This window comes from Nicotiana tabacum, chromosome 11, assembly GCF_000715075.1.
Source record: "Nicotiana tabacum cultivar K326 chromosome 11, ASM71507v2, whole genome shotgun sequence".
Taxonomy (NCBI): Eukaryota; Viridiplantae; Streptophyta; class Magnoliopsida; order Solanales; family Solanaceae; genus Nicotiana; species Nicotiana tabacum.
In genome coordinates this window covers 23,072,080-23,088,492 of record NC_134090.1, presented here as the reverse complement: position 1 = coordinate 23,088,492, position 16,413 = coordinate 23,072,080, and positions in this window count along the sequence as shown.

Sequence of the window (16,413 nt, the reverse complement as noted above, 5' to 3'; positions counted from 1 at the left end):
ACTTTAAGGCCAATTTCAAGAAGGCACATCCCAAAAAAGATTTACATGATTTGATGTGGATGGCAGCAACAGACCACCAACAACATAAATTTCGGAGGCATATGGATTCTATCAGGCAAGAAGACGATGCAGCATATCGTTGGTTAATGCGACATGATCCTGAAAAGTGGACGTTGCATGCAGATGGTGGAAGACACTGGGGAATTCTTACTACAAACGTGTCAGAATCCTTCAACGGGTTATTAAAGTCGGCAAGAGGATTGCCCGTCACAGCCATGGTGCGTATGTCGTTCAAACAGATGGCGGAGAGGTTTGTACAACGGTATGCAGCTGCAACGGAATTGATGGAAAAGGGTGTTGAATTTATGCTAGTGCCTATGAAGAGATTAGAGAAATACAGACGGCGAGCACATTGGCATTCCTTTTTGCAATATGATAACGAACGGGGTATTTTTGAAGTTCGCACCGCTATCCATAATAATCGGGGTAATAATGTACATACTGTAAATGAATCCACAAGTTATGCTCATGTGGGAAATGGTCAATCTACCACATGCCTTGTTCACATGCCATCAAGTGTTTTCAACGTGTTGGTTATGCGGAGACCAACTATATTGATCAACAATATAGTGTTTCCAAATACCTAAACACATATAGTGGTCAGTTGCAACCAGTGGGTTCTAAGCATTACTGGCCCCCAGAACCATTTAAAATAGTGTGTAACAAGTCCTATTTGCGTAAAAGACAGGTGCAGAAGAGAACGCGTATACGGAACCAAATGAATGTTAGTGATATCGTATATGCACGCAAATGTGGTATATTCTCGCAAACAGGCCACGACCGTAGAAAATGTCCTTTTGGTGGCAACAATAATCAAGCTCAGGGCGGGTGTTCTTCTATTGTACCTAACTACCCATGAGTTCATGTTGTAATAATTAGTTGTTATGTATACGATTTAAGTATTTATGAAATAATATTTTCTTGTTTGTTAATTATGATTTGTACTTTCCCTTTTTACCTATTTAAATAATAATTTAATATAATTATCGGTATATTTATTATGTGTGTTGTCTTGTCGCTATCACGATATTTAATACACAAAATATACATATGGCGCTATGTGTGTCTTGTCTTGTCGAACTGAAAAAGCTGAAAACATCATGATATGGCGCCATTAGATATGTGTGACCGGCTGACATAAAGTCGTCTTGTCAACATCATGATATGGCGCCATTAGATATGGCGCTATCTAATATAGCGCCATTAGATATGGCGCTATATGTGTGTTGTTTAGCCTATAAATAATGGGGTCATTGTAGTTATTTTGTGTGCTAAAAATTTCCCCCAAGAAATATTTCATTAAAAGTAAGTAAGGTTTTTATTATAAGCAAATATTTCACAAATGGCTCAACCTGGCCGTCCACCAATTTACTTATGTGGAAAACCATGCATGCTGGATTGTGGGTGGGAAGGTGCTAACGTTGGACGCCGCTATTGGTGCTGTATGAACAAGTTGTACAAGCAACCCGACGAACCTACTTGTGAATTTGATGAATGGGCTGAGGAACCATGTTATCAGGAAAGCTACATGGATAGATTACAGGAATTTCATAATATGCGGTTATACCAACATAAAATACAAAAGGAGGGAGATAGAATTATTACAGAAATGAGGGAGAAACTGAAGGAGGTGGAAGATAAAAAATGGAGAGCAGAATGGAATTGTGAAGCACACAAGGAACGCAACGAAAAATATAAACGAGAACTTGCGGAGGTAAAGGCGAGAGTGAAAGAGTTAGAAGAAGAAAAAGAACAAATGGAAGAACGATTTAAGTGGTTGGAGCGAAGAATAAATGACAACTGAGGATGGAGCATTGGCGTGTATGTGTTTAGTGTCATTTTCATATGTCATGTATTTTTATTATGTTGGCCTGTTATGTTTGTGTTTGTGTTGTAGTAATGTTTTCCTTGTTTGTTGTACTAAATTTTATTTTAATTTAAGTGGAAGTTAAGTTTAAGTTGTTGTGTTACTATACCAAATACTATAAAATGAAATGAGAACTAAAAAAAGTAACTGTCATATTCGACTAAATATTGTTGTTAATGTATACAAAAATATTATTTACACCAAAAAACATAAAAATGGAAGACCGAATCAATGTGTCCTGCATCCGGTGTGTCTCAAAGTAGCCGTTGGCCTGAGGCGCATCCCCTGCCACCCGGGTACGCTAGGATCATCATCATCAAGTCGTCTCCTTATGGCCGGATGCGGCACAGGATGACATGTATTGGTGGTGTTGTCAGGTCCAGTAGAAGGCTACATAATAATATCAAACTTAGTATAGAAAACTACATAACAATTCACAAAAATTTAAATTGTCTTACCATAATCGTGTCTGGATCCTGAATGTAGTCATTTGTCGCAGCATCGCATGAAGCCTAAAAAAGTAAATTAATAAAGTTAAAGAAAATAAATAAGTTATAGTAAAAACAGTAATAAAAGTAATACTAATAAACTCATACCTGCGCATGTGATGAGCTGCCATAACTCAGTCGGTGCCCACTATCAAAATCTCGGATCGGTCGAGACTCATCATTGGTAGACGGGCCAGAGAAATATCTACCCAACTTCACTCCTTGAAAATCCGAGCCCATGATCAAGAATTGACCCGATGCGGTCACCTGCGACGTCCCTGGAGTGTCATAAATGCCAAGGCTGTAAGACGGCATGTCGGTTTTATGCATGCCACCTCCCATATCAGCAGCAACATCATCAGCAGGAGCCTCAAAGCCCCCTTGCTGGGGACCTCCTCTCCGCCCACGACCAAGTCGTCCAACACCAGCAGGTCGTCGTGGAGCAGCAGCAGCTCGTCGGCCACCACCCCATGGCATACCACGACCTCGCTGGTACGTGGCTGGGTCAACATAATCAGGCTGGTGTGCCAAACGCTGATTCGATCGGCCTCGCTGCAGTGTCTGGGCAGCCACATCCATTAAGCGACGACTATAGTCCTTCATGATCACAGGATCGTGGACATAACTCTGCATCTGCTGCCCCATACGATATACGGTATGCAATCCAATCGCCTGCACAAAAGTTTTTAATATAAACTACGTATTTGACTAGAAATTACTATTAATGTAATTGATAATAACAGAAAACATACCAGAGCCTCATGTCTCCCGGCGTATGAGACGTACCGACCATCTACCTGATGAACTGGGTTCCCGATAAAAAGTCGGGAAACAGTGCGGTACCATGCCATATAAACTTCGATAGGAAAGTGTTGCGGAGCTGGGGTCAAATCCCCTTGGCTGTCCCAAATACCCAACTGCGCTGTCAGCCAATCAATAAATGTGTCGTCCACTCTCATCCGATCATCCCTCTCATAATGTAAAGGATCCCATGCAGGCCGAGTCGGTATAGACTGCGGAAATCCAAACTGACGAAATACTCGCTCTGAGGCATGATGCTTAACAATATCGAGGCACGTGAGAGGGACAGAAGCCCTCTAAATATGGCGGCCGTGCGTGCAATACGCTGGCAGGGTACCTATCAGCTGTTCGTTGTACGGCGTCCAGATGAACTATCAAATAATAACACAAACCGTTAGTATGCGCAACACCTAGTTAAACAATAATTGGTAAGTTTAGTTAGATATTCACCTGTGCATCCTCCAGAAAATCCAACACATCCCTACAGAAGGGGAGATTATGATGGCCATGATACTCTCGTGCAAGTCTACGACGCAATACCCACCTACAAGCTAGAGGGAGATCAGGAATATGTACATTAGCCGGTAGCTGTGGTAGAGGTGGCCGAAGTTGCAGAAATCGCTCCCACACTCAAACCTAAAACACAAAGTTGACGTAAAGATTAACTATAACTAGGTAGAATTGTAACTAAACGACAAATTATTTGAATAAGTTGTCACCTGTAGAAGTGGCAGAAAGCCAGAAACGTCTCTCTGTGTGCCCATGGATGCCCGGCACATCTGCCTGTACAAAAAAGATAGGACAGCACCACCCCAGCTGTAGCTGACTGTATCATCGAAGTCCGCAATATGATGCAGAAAACAGAGGCTCACTAGGTTCCCCGAAGTGTTCGGGAACAAGACCCCCCCAAATAGAAGGAGCAACAACAACCTCGTATATTGCTCCACATCCACCTCCGCTGAGTCGTCGGTGATAGTATCGTGGATCTGCACCAAGTGGTCTCTAATGGGGACCAACTGCATACGACTGCTCCCAATTGCTACATCTGGGTCCTCGGACCTGAAGCCCGTGAGCCTGTGCAGCATATCCATATATGAAGCCCGGTTAAAATATCTCATATTCCCAGGCAGTAAAACTGGCAAGCCATCAGTGGACAGGCCATATAAAATCTCGACGTCCTGGAGTGTGATGGTGGCTTCGCCGATGGGCAGATGGAAAGTGTGCGTCTCCGGTCGCCACTGCTCAATCAACGCCGTGATCAAAGCATAGTCGAGCTGTATCCGGCCAATGCTAATGATCCTATATAATCCCATCTCCTCCAGGTGATGGACCATACGGGGATGTAGAACGCGGGGAGGAGTCAAAAACTCCCACAATAAATCCACTCTCCTGCCCCGAAAAGTCTGCGTAAGCAACTCTCCCCCCATATATGCTCGGATCTATGCTGGGGCTGTAGGGGTAGTAGCTCCGACGTCCGAGGGCCGGGATGTATAGGTGCATCCATGTCGTCAACTGCAAATTCATAATTTTTAATAACTATCATTAAAATTTATGTGTGTTTTTTATAATTTAAATTCATATTTTTTAACAACTTAATTGTAAAAATTATATATATACTTATGGGTTTCGTGCTAGATTTTCTGAGGCCCAGTGGTACCAAACTATCATTAATAATTTTATGTTTTTTTAATAATTTTTATTCATATTTTTTAATAACTTAATTGTAAAAATTATATATATATATATATATAATTTTTATAATTATGGGTTTCGTGCTAGATTTTCTGAAGCTCAGTGGTACCAAACTATCATTAATAATTTTATGTTTTTTTAATAATTTTTATTCATATTTATTTAATAACTAAATTGTATATATATATATATATATATATATATATATATATATATATATATATATATATATATATATATATATATATATATATATATATATATATATATATATATATATATATATATATATATATATATATATATATATATATATATATATATATATATATATATATATATATATATATATATATATATATATATATATATATATATATATATATATATATATATATAATATTTTTTAATAAATTAATTGTAAAAATTATATGTATATATATATATATATATATATATATATATATATATATATATATATATTATTTTTATAATTATGGGTTTCGTGCTAGATTTTCTGAGGCCCAGTAGTACCAAACTATCATTAATAATTTTATGTTTTTTTATAATTTTTATTCATATTTTTTAATAAATTAATTGTAAGAATTATATATATATAATTATGGGTTTCGTGCTAGAATATAAGATATATAATTTTTATAATTATGGGTTTCGTGCTAGATTTTCTGAGGCCCAGTAGTACCAAACTATCATTAATAATTTTATGTTTTTTTTTATAATTTTTATTCATATTTTTTAATAAATTAATTGTAAGAATTATATATATAATTATGGGTTTCGTGCTAGAATATAAGATAATTAAACAATTACTACACAATACTACGCTACAAGGCTCTACATTTTACTACGCTAAAAGGGTCTACGTTTTACTACGCTAAAAAGGTCTACGTTTTACTACGCTAAAAAAGGTCTACATTTTACTACGCTAAAAAATAATCTAAACTAAACGGCATAAAAACACATAAATATACATGAGGATATTAACAAACACATTTTTTAGACTAATTTACATATTTTTATACAACACTAAAATTAAATCCGGATAAAATTTAACATGCTAGTTTCGGAAAAAATAAACACAAACCGAAATAGAACACATACAAATCAAGTAATATGTATTGTTATAAATGTTTCAACTTAAAATAAATCGAAATACCTCGATTTAGAATTTTCGGAATGTAAATAGATAGAAATTTTGACTCCGGAAGAGTGAATCCACAATAACACGAAGCTCTACTCGACAGTGGGATCACAAATATTAAACTTTTATGTGACGGGGGGACCCAAATTTTTTATTTTTTTTAAAAATTGGGGCAGAATCGGTGTGGGGGGGGACCAGAAATGAGAAATGAGGGAGATGGAACGAAGGAGAAGAAGATGGAGGATTTGTATTAAGGGGTATAGCGCCACTATTAATGGCGCTATGTGTTCAGGTAATAAGGGGTATAGCGTCACTATTAATGGCGCTATGTAAGGTGTGTCAGTATAACGCCACAAATAGTGGCGCTATACAGTAACGGTGCAGTTAACATTACTGTATAGCGCTACTATTTGTGGCGTTATATATAATTTGGTAACTTTTTTTTTACACTTATTTGGGTATTTTGAGTAAAAAAAAACCACATTTTGGTTCCGCACTCCAACCTCTATTCAAATCACGTTGGGGGGTGTTTAAATGCACCTTAGGTGAGGCTAATCCGGATTAGTCGAGGGTTCCAATCGGGTAGCGGATGGGAAGTTTAAAAAAAATGAAAAGCCGAGATATTTGAGGGGTAAAGCTGAAAAAAGAAATAAGATGATAAGTCCATTGACAACTCCATTACTGGCAAGTTATCCAAATACATGGGGAGGTTGTCCTTGTCCATTTGTCTCCCTTTACAATTCCAATACATATCTCACACACACACACACAGAGGCCATTCCTTTTTAATTGTAAATGGATAAGTATGTGCTATTCATTCTGCAAAAATTGCAGTGTCTCTGTGCTCTCTGCTGTTCTACAGCTATTGCCATTTGCCCCCTCACTGCCTACTGTACAAATGGTGGCTAGGGAGGCTTAGGTAGCTAGTGGCAAGTAGCAGCATGGGCCATTGAGATCATCATCTTTTTCTCTTTTTTCTTTTTTGCAGTTCCATAACCAATCAATTTTCTTGTATTCAATTTCTTGACTAGTGTTTTGGTTGGACTATTGAAGATCCTGGTCTTAATCCAACTACTCAATAAAAGAAAAGGTTGTGACTTGTGTCATTGTCCTTTTAGGCTCCCCAATGGCCAATGCTATGTCAGTCATGTCTCTTGCTCATATCTTCTCCTTCCACTTCTTTTGGAAATTATTTCCCTTATGAGCATTCACCCTATATTTAATTTTTCTTTTTTAAGATAGTAGTGTACGAATTAATTTGTGCGTACTTCAATTAATTTTATAGGTTACCCGTTATACCTTTCACTAGTATAGGTGCCAGGGGCGGAGCTAACCCATCGATCATGGGTTCGGTCGAACCCATACTTTGGTCTAATCTATGTATTTGTTCAAAAAAACCCATTGAATATATATAAATTATAAATTTAGAACTCAGTAATTTAATATGACTAGAACCCTGATATCCTGGCTCCGCCTCTGATACGATAGGTATTTAGACTTTTGTCCATCAAGGATTAAACAAAAGAGAAACAATTATTGAGTATTTTGTCTCTGCTCAAAATTGAACTTAAAAATCATGATTCTCAAATAGTTCATTGACCATTAGACAACATCACTAGAATAAACTTGTTGTGTGAAAGAAAAAGAAAAACATAATGCCTATTTTAGTTTGATGCGCTAATTCTCAAAACTAATTTCTTTCTTTTAAGAGAATTTTAAATGGGAAAATATTAATTATTAATCAAACATCTGATATTATGTACTATCCTTTATAGATTCCAAAGTATTTTAGCAGTTTAATTTTCTGCAAAATTGTTTCACACAATTGTCTGTTTACTTTCTGAACTTTTCTTAAACAATAACAGGGAACTAGTCTATGGGATGATCTGACTTTATACTTCATTTGTGTACATGGCAACCATCAAATGTATTATTATTATTATTATTATTATTATTATTATTATTATTATTATTATTATTATTATTATTATTATTATTATTATTATTATTATTATTGTAGTTTAATGAATAGAATCCCTTTATCCTTAACCAACGGTGTCGGATTTGAGCCCTTAGAAGGAAACAGATCTTTTGATAGGGAATGGTTCTCCCTAAGATAGACCTTACCTGAAACAAATCCGAATTTGAGCCCGTTTGAATTAGGTGATTTGAAGTAGCTGATAAACATTAGGTGCTGAAAGTGCTTTTAAGTGCTGAAACGGATTTAATAAATAAGCAGTTACGTGTTATTGTTGAGGAAGCGTGTCAAGATAATAGAAGGAAAATGATATTTAGGAGAGAAACAATAAATTGCACAAGACAAGATTTACGTGGTTCGACAATTTTTGCCTACTCCATGGCCACACAAAGAATAGCTCTTTATTAATTGAAGAGAGAAAGGAGAAGTTTTGGGATGATCTACAAATGAAAATGTAGACCCCTATTTATAAGCATTTGAATGCCCTGCCAAGGTAAGCGCTTACAACATAAGAATGCCGATGTAAGCGCTTACATCATAAGAATGTTGAGGTAAGCGCTTACATCATATTTTCATCTCTTTTTGATTTTTCTTTCTTTTGTTTTGTCTACTTTCACATACAACAACAGGTTTGGTCCTATCAATCTCCCCCTCAAACCTATGTTACATCAAGAAAGAAATTAAAGAAAGATTTGCTATTCTCTAGTGGCGCCTTCACTCTATCAGTCTTGAAGGCTAACTGAGGCAGTGTACAGCCTCAGTTTGTCAACACCGACAACTTTGGTCAACATGTCTGACGGGTTCTTTGATCCTGGTATCTTCTGTAGGGAAAGAGTTCCTTCATTTATCAACTCTCGGATATGATGATACCTCAACTGGATATGCTTCGATCTTGCATGAAACACTGGATTCTTGGCAAGATGAATTGCACTCTGGCTATCGCTGAAAAGCTCACAATTATCCTGTTCTTTACCTAGCTCTTTAAGAAAATTCTTGAGCCAAATCATCTCTTTTCCAGCTTCTGAGATTGCCATGTACTCTGCTTCAGTGGTAGATAGAGCAACACTTTTCTGAAGTCTGGACATCCAACTAACAGCAGTACCACCCAAGGTGAACACGTAGCCCGTGGTACTTTTTCGACTATCCAGATCGCCGCCTAAATTTGCATCAGCAAAACCTTGTAAGATAATATTGCTCTTTTTAAAACAAAGTGTCATACCTGAAGTGCCTTTGAGATATCGCAATATCCATTTTACACCTTCCCAATGCTCCTTTCCTGGATCTGACATATATCTACTGACAACTCCAACTGCATGGGCTATGTCAGGTCTAGTGCAAACCATAGCATACATCAAACTTCCTACTGCTGAAGCATACAGAACTTTGGACATGTACTTCCTTTCTTCATCTGTCTTAGGTGATTGGTCCTTTGACAGATTTAGATGGCTTCCAAGTGGAGTGCTTCTGGTCTTTGCATCATGAAGACTGAACCTGCTTAGTACCTTCTGTATGTACTTTTCTTGAGACAACTTTAAGGTTCCTTCCGACCTGTTTCTGCTAATCCTCATCCCAAGCATTTGCTTAGCTGGTCCTAAGTCTTTCATTTCAAACTCCTCCGCCAGTTGTTGCTTAACCAAGTTGATCTCATTTATGCTAGATCCTGCAATTAGCATATCATCAACGTACAACAATAAAATGATATAGGATTCATCAAGATTTTTGATATAACAGCAATGGTCCATCTCACATCGTGTGAAACCATTTTTATGCATGAATCCATCAAATTTCTTGTACCATTGTCGGGGAGCTTGTTTCAAACCATACAAACTCTTTTTCAACTTACACACAAGGTTTTCTTTACCAGAAACTTGAAAACCTTCAGGTTGCTTCATGTAGATGTCTTCTTCAAGGTCACCATGCAAGAAAGCAGTTTTAACATCTAGCTGCTCCAAATGCAAATTTTCTGTAGCTACGGTACTTAGCACCAACCTGATAGTAGTTAATTTGACTACAGGAGAGAAGATCTCGGTGTAGTCAATTCCTTCCTTCTGCTGAAAGCCTTTTACTACTAATCGTGCTTTGTATCTCTTCTTACCATCATGCTCTTCCTTGACTCTGTACACCCACTTGTTCTGTAATGCCTTCTTTCCTTTTGGTAACTCCGTAAGTATCCATGTTTTATTCTTTTGAAGAGAATTCATCTCTTCTTTCATGGCTAGCTTCCACTTATCAGAGTCTATCACCTGCATTGCTTCAACAAAATGCTCTGGTTCTCCAGCATCAGTAAGAAGTAAATAGTGAAGAGAGAGAGTTAACCTATCTGGAGCATTCGTGACTCTTTTAGATCTCCTCAATGTAGGTTCATGAGTAACAAAATCTGAATTTGATTCAGGTCCTGATTCCAGATTTGGTTTTGGATTTGATTCTATCTCTAGTGCCGCTTCAGGTTCGGCTTCTAGTTCTTCTTCAAATTCGGCTTCTGGTTCTTCATCTTTAATTTCAGAATCAGTTGTAATCTCTCTAGCTACTTCATTTTCTGAGATTTCTTCTAACTCAACTGTTTCAGACATTGTTTGTTTGATGGTGTTGGTTGGTTCTACTTCAAACTTGTCCTTGTACATCACATTTTCATTAAATATGACATTCCTGTGTCTTAGGATCTTTCTATTCTGATTATCCCAAAACCGATAACCAAAATTATCATCACCATAGCCAATAAAGAAACATTTCTTTGCTTTAGGATCAAGCTTATCTCTATCATTAGACTTTACATGCACATAAGCAGCACAACCAAAAAAATTCAGATGTGAGAGAGTTACCTCCTTTCCTGTCCATACCTCCTCAGGAATTTCAAAATTCAGCGGTACAGAGGGTCCCCTATTTATGAGGTAAGCTGCCGTGTTAACAGCCTCAGCCCAAAAATACTTCGGCAATCCAGAATGTATTCTCATACTTCTGGCTCGTTCATTCAGGGTCATGTTCATCCTCTCAGCAACACCATTTTGTTCCGGTGTTCCAGGAACTGTCTTGATCATTCTGATCCCATTTTCCGAGCAAAATGCTTTGAACTCTTGGCTATCATACTCTCCTCCATTGTCAGACTTCAGACATTTTAACTTTAGACTTGTCTGATTTTCAACTTCAGCTTTCCATCTTTTAAAGGTAACAAATACATCAGATTTATTTTTCAGAAAATAAACCCATACCTTTCTTGTGGAATCATCAATGAAGGTGACATAATAGCGTGAGCCTCCTAGAGAGGTTACAGGAGCTGGTCCCCACACATCTGTATGCACTAGTTCCAGCTTCTCTTTCTTTGGCGTCCTTCCCACCTTTGAGAAACTAACTCTCTTTTGTTTCCCGTAAATGCAATCTTCGCACAAACCTAATTCAACATGTTTTAGGTTTGACAACTTCTTTTTAGATGCCAAAAGCTTCATTCCCTTCTCACTCATATGCCCGAGCCTCCGGTGCCACAATGTTGTATCACGACCATGATCAACTGTTGCTATAGTATCTCTTTCTATTGCAGTTGCATACAGTGTTCCCCTTTTGAAGCCTCGTGCCACAACCAAATTCCCTTTGGTTATCTTCCACGATCCGTTGCCGAATGTTGTTGTATATCCTTCATCGTCAATCTGACCCATAGATATCAGATTTTTCTTGAGGCCAGGAACATGTTGTACATTTTGCAATTTCCATAGCGTGCCTTGTGAAGTCTTTATATGAACTTCACCTTTTCCGGCAATGTCGAGAGGTTCGCCGTCTGCTAGATAAACTTTCCCAAATTTTCCAGCAATATAATTATGCAATAATTCTTTGCATGATGCAGAGTGAAAGGATGCACCTGAGTCCAGAATCCAAGATTCGACTGGATTGTCTGCACAACAAATTAGTGCATCACCGACTTGTTCAGCAATTACATTTGCTGAATTTTCTTCTTTCTTCTTCTTTGGTTCTCTACATTGACTACTGTAGTGACCCTTTTTATCGCAATTCCAACAAGTAATGTCCTTGCGATTTTTGGATTGTCCTCTTCTCCTTGACTTTGATCTGCCACGACCATAAATCTGTCCTCTTTGGTTGATTCTCCCCCTGCTTTCGGTACTAAAAGCAGATCCTGGGGAATTACTTGATTCTCTTTGGCGAATATCTTCGCTTAGAACCAAGTCTCTAATATCATTCAATTTGAGTTTGGTACTTCTTGATGAACTGCTAACTGCAGTTACTGTTGCAGACCAACTCTCCGGTAGAGATGATAGTAGAATCAACGCCCTAATTTCGTCATCAATTGTTATATTAACAGAACTCAACTGAGTTAATATTGTATTAAACTCATTGATATGTTCCGTAACTGATCCACCTTCTGTCATTTTTAAGTTGAACAATCGACGCATCAAATAGACTTTATTTGAAGCAGATGGCTTCTCATACATATTTGATAACGCCTTCATCAGGCCTGCAGTGGTCTTCTCGTTAATGATGTTAAACGCCACATTTCGTGTTAGCGTCAAACAAATCACACCAAGAGCTTGTCAATCTAATAGATCCCAATCCGCTTTGGACATAGTCTCCGGTTTCACCTCGGTCAGAGGTAAGTGTAATTTTTTCTGGTACAAATAGTCCTCTATTTATATTTTCCAGAATCCAAAATCTTTGCCATTGAACTTGTCAATCTTAACCTTCTCTTCTTCCGATGCCATTTTTCACAAAAATAATTTATGTGAATAGTGCTTGTGAATAGTACCTGCACCAATACTGTACTTTTCTACCAGGATTACACTGTCTGTGCTCTGATACCAATTGTTGAGGAAGCGTGTCAAGATAATAGAAGGAAAAAGATATTTAGGAGAGAAACAATAAATTGCACAAGACAAGACAAGACAAAATTTACGTGGTTCGGCAATTTTTGCCTACTCCACGGCCACACAAAGAATAACTCTTTTATTAATTGAAGAGAGAAAGAAGAAGTTTTGGGATGATCTACAAATGAAAATGTAGACCCCTATTTATAAGAATTTGAATGCCCTGCCGAGGTAAGCGCTTACATCATAAGAATGCCGATGTAAGCGCTTACATCATAAGAATGCTGAGGTAAGCGCTTACATCACAAGAATGTCAATGTAAGCGCTTACATCATATTTTCATCTCTTTTTGATTTTTCTTTCTTTTGTTTTGTCTACTTTCACATACAACAACAGGTTTGGTCCTATCAGTTATAGGTATAATAATAAATTTAAATAACTACTTTTATAGTTGATTTGGTTCGATTTTTTCGGTTATTTTTTTTATTAAAACCATAACCAAACCAAATTTGATCGGTTTTAAAAATTCAAACAAAAACCAAACCAACCCTAAAAAATATTGGTATTTTTACTCGGTTTGGTTTGGTTCGATTTTTCGGGTTTTCATAAACACCTCTACTTATAGCATTAGGATACGTCTATAATGGTTGTAGTCGATTGATTTGTATAGTTTATAGTCATTAAAATGACAGTTACAAATTATTATATAGTATAAAATTTTGAAATAAAACATACGAGGATAGATAATGCTCACATAACATGTCCGATTGAGGAGTGTCATCACAAATTCACAATGAAAACCTTGTTCTGTAGATATATTTAAAATTAAAAAGTAAGATATTTATAGTATAATAATTGAAATAAGAGAATGAGGTAGGTTTTATTCTTGAGTTTGGCCTGATATGATCCACTTAGATAGAGTCTTTGCAAATTGACTTGTTATTGATAATGGATATGTAATGACGTTATAGGAATACAAAATAGTAAAGGATACGTAATGTTGTTATTAATTAGTAGTATACTAAATAAACTAATCTTCTCAGGTATAAACCAACTCTTGTGAACATGATTTTACAAAAATTTGGCTATAATACCATGTGAAAAAATCCATAATTCCAACCAAATAAATATAACGGCTCAGAACATTAACTCCTTTAAAACACAATCAATGAGGGATACATCTATTATCCATTAACTCATAGGATTAGAAAATTTATACTTGTCGACTTTGTGTTTAAGAAAATCAAATCAATATAACCTGAAAAAAGATTATTCAAATGTCAGCAAAACCTAAGTCTTCCACCATCAATGAAATCTGAATGAGTAATATATGTGTCTCGTTTATTTGTTTTTAAATTTCTCTAGTTAGTCAAACGAAATTGAACTAGTTCTCTCGATCCCAATTTTAATTAAAAAAAAAAGATAGGAAGGTAACATTGTCTGCCAAATTCGGATTAATGGATGTCACATGGGCTGCATTACTAATTAAGCATTTAAAAAGATATTTACGGACCCAAGATAAGATTATGCATTTACCAAACCAATACTTTCTGAGATTTGCAGGCAATGACAGTTGTTAATCACGTAAAATTAGGTCTTTAAAACAATTTGATTATCTGTTTCACGCAGACATATGTCACCCAGTCAAACTACACAACAAAATGGAGGGGTTGCCAAGTGTTAAGTGAAATTAATTAATAATTACTATATTAACTTAAACTTTTTTTTTTATTTTATTTTTATAAATTGTATTTGACCATTGTCCTTTTGCCTTGGCCATCTTATTCTTACATGGACTTCGACTGTCAATACATATTGGTACGAGTGTGCCTAAATATCTAGCATGGATGTGTCGTCTCTAGTGGTGGAGGCAACATTTTCACCGAGGAGTTCAACAATAACAGTAAAAGTAAATTATTATAAGTGAAGTTTGAAGAGGGTAGGATGTACGTAATCTTATTTCTACTTTGGGAGGCCAAAGATACTGTTTTTGGTAAATTTCGACTAAAGAAAATTGGAAGCAGCGGCAACTCGTAATAAAAATAAAATATTAAGAAAACTGAAGCCAAGATAACAATTAAAGAATAAGTAGTAATGACAATGTGAGGATAAACTAACACTAATGCTATCGATTGAGGAAGACAAAGGAATGCTCGATTTCCTACCGGTCTTCTAACTTAATTCTCGACCTCCATACCCTTCTATTAAGGGTCATGTCCTTAGTAAGTTCCAGTTTCGCCATATCTCGCCTAATCACCTCTCTGCCTCCCAAGACTTTTCCGGTGCACCTCTATCCTTCCTCGTACATCTTCACCAAGGAGTTCAAATTTTATTTTAAAAAAAAAAAAAAAGAAACACGTGAATATGCTAACGAGATTCAATAATGAATAATTAATCCAAATAGCCGTCCACCTAATCTTTTAAAATTAAAAATAACCAAAAAATATATAATATTTGTATAATTCATATAATATATATATATATATATATATATATATATATATATATATAATTATGTATAATCAATATTTAATTTATATATACCGATTAAAAAAAATAAACATTAAATTTGGCCAGCTATTTGTGTAATCATCTTATATATATACACACACATGACACACCCCGTATTTGCCTGAGAGCTCAAGTCAATCTGTATTTATCAGCCATCCAAAAAGCTAATCCACTTTTCAGAAGTGAGAAAAGGCATTTTCCAGCTTTCTTTTTCCCTACCCTACTTTTTTTTCTTCTTCTCCATAATCCAATGAAAATTCAATGGTTGTTTTTCGTCAACTTCAAGATTAAAGGCAGAAAGTTGTCTTGAAATCCAAATATATTTTTTAAGTCTCCCCCAATAGGTACTTATCGACCATCTAGTAGGAAAACAGAAATTAAATCATCATTATTCTTTTTTTCCTTTGACCATAACCTCCATCTATTATTAAATTTACTCATTTTGTGTTGAAAATATTTATTCTGGTCCTCTGTAAGTTGAAAACTTTAAGTTGAGAATGCTTGTTGTGGTCCACTCTCTACTCAATTGACAACTTGATTGTGATTAAGAGGTGTAGGATCATCCTCTAATGTCTTAATCGAAGTCTTTATGTTAAAAAAGAACAATATATAAAGTGAAAAAATGCTAGAAATAATTTCTTTACTTTATTTGTGTATATTGTATAAGAATTGATACCCTCCTATAATTAATCTCAAATTCTGATGAAGTAAGACTCCCGAATAAGTACATATGGCTGCTAGTACTAGGACTTTTACTCCGCATTCTAGGGGGCGATGTGCACAAATAGTCACTAACAGCACATGTCTTTATTTTAAAGCCACTGTAGTAAATGTCTTTAGTCTTTAGTCACTGGTTTAATAAACTTATATCTAACTGGACGAAAATACTCTTCTGCTATAACTTATACCTACGCGATCAGCAGCAGCAGCAGCGCTAAACTATAGAAGATTTCCATGCGATCGTCAAAATTGCAGAAGATTCTCTTCCGATTTCAAAATATAGAATTCAACATTCTCATCCAAAAATCGATATAGATTTACAGTAAGTT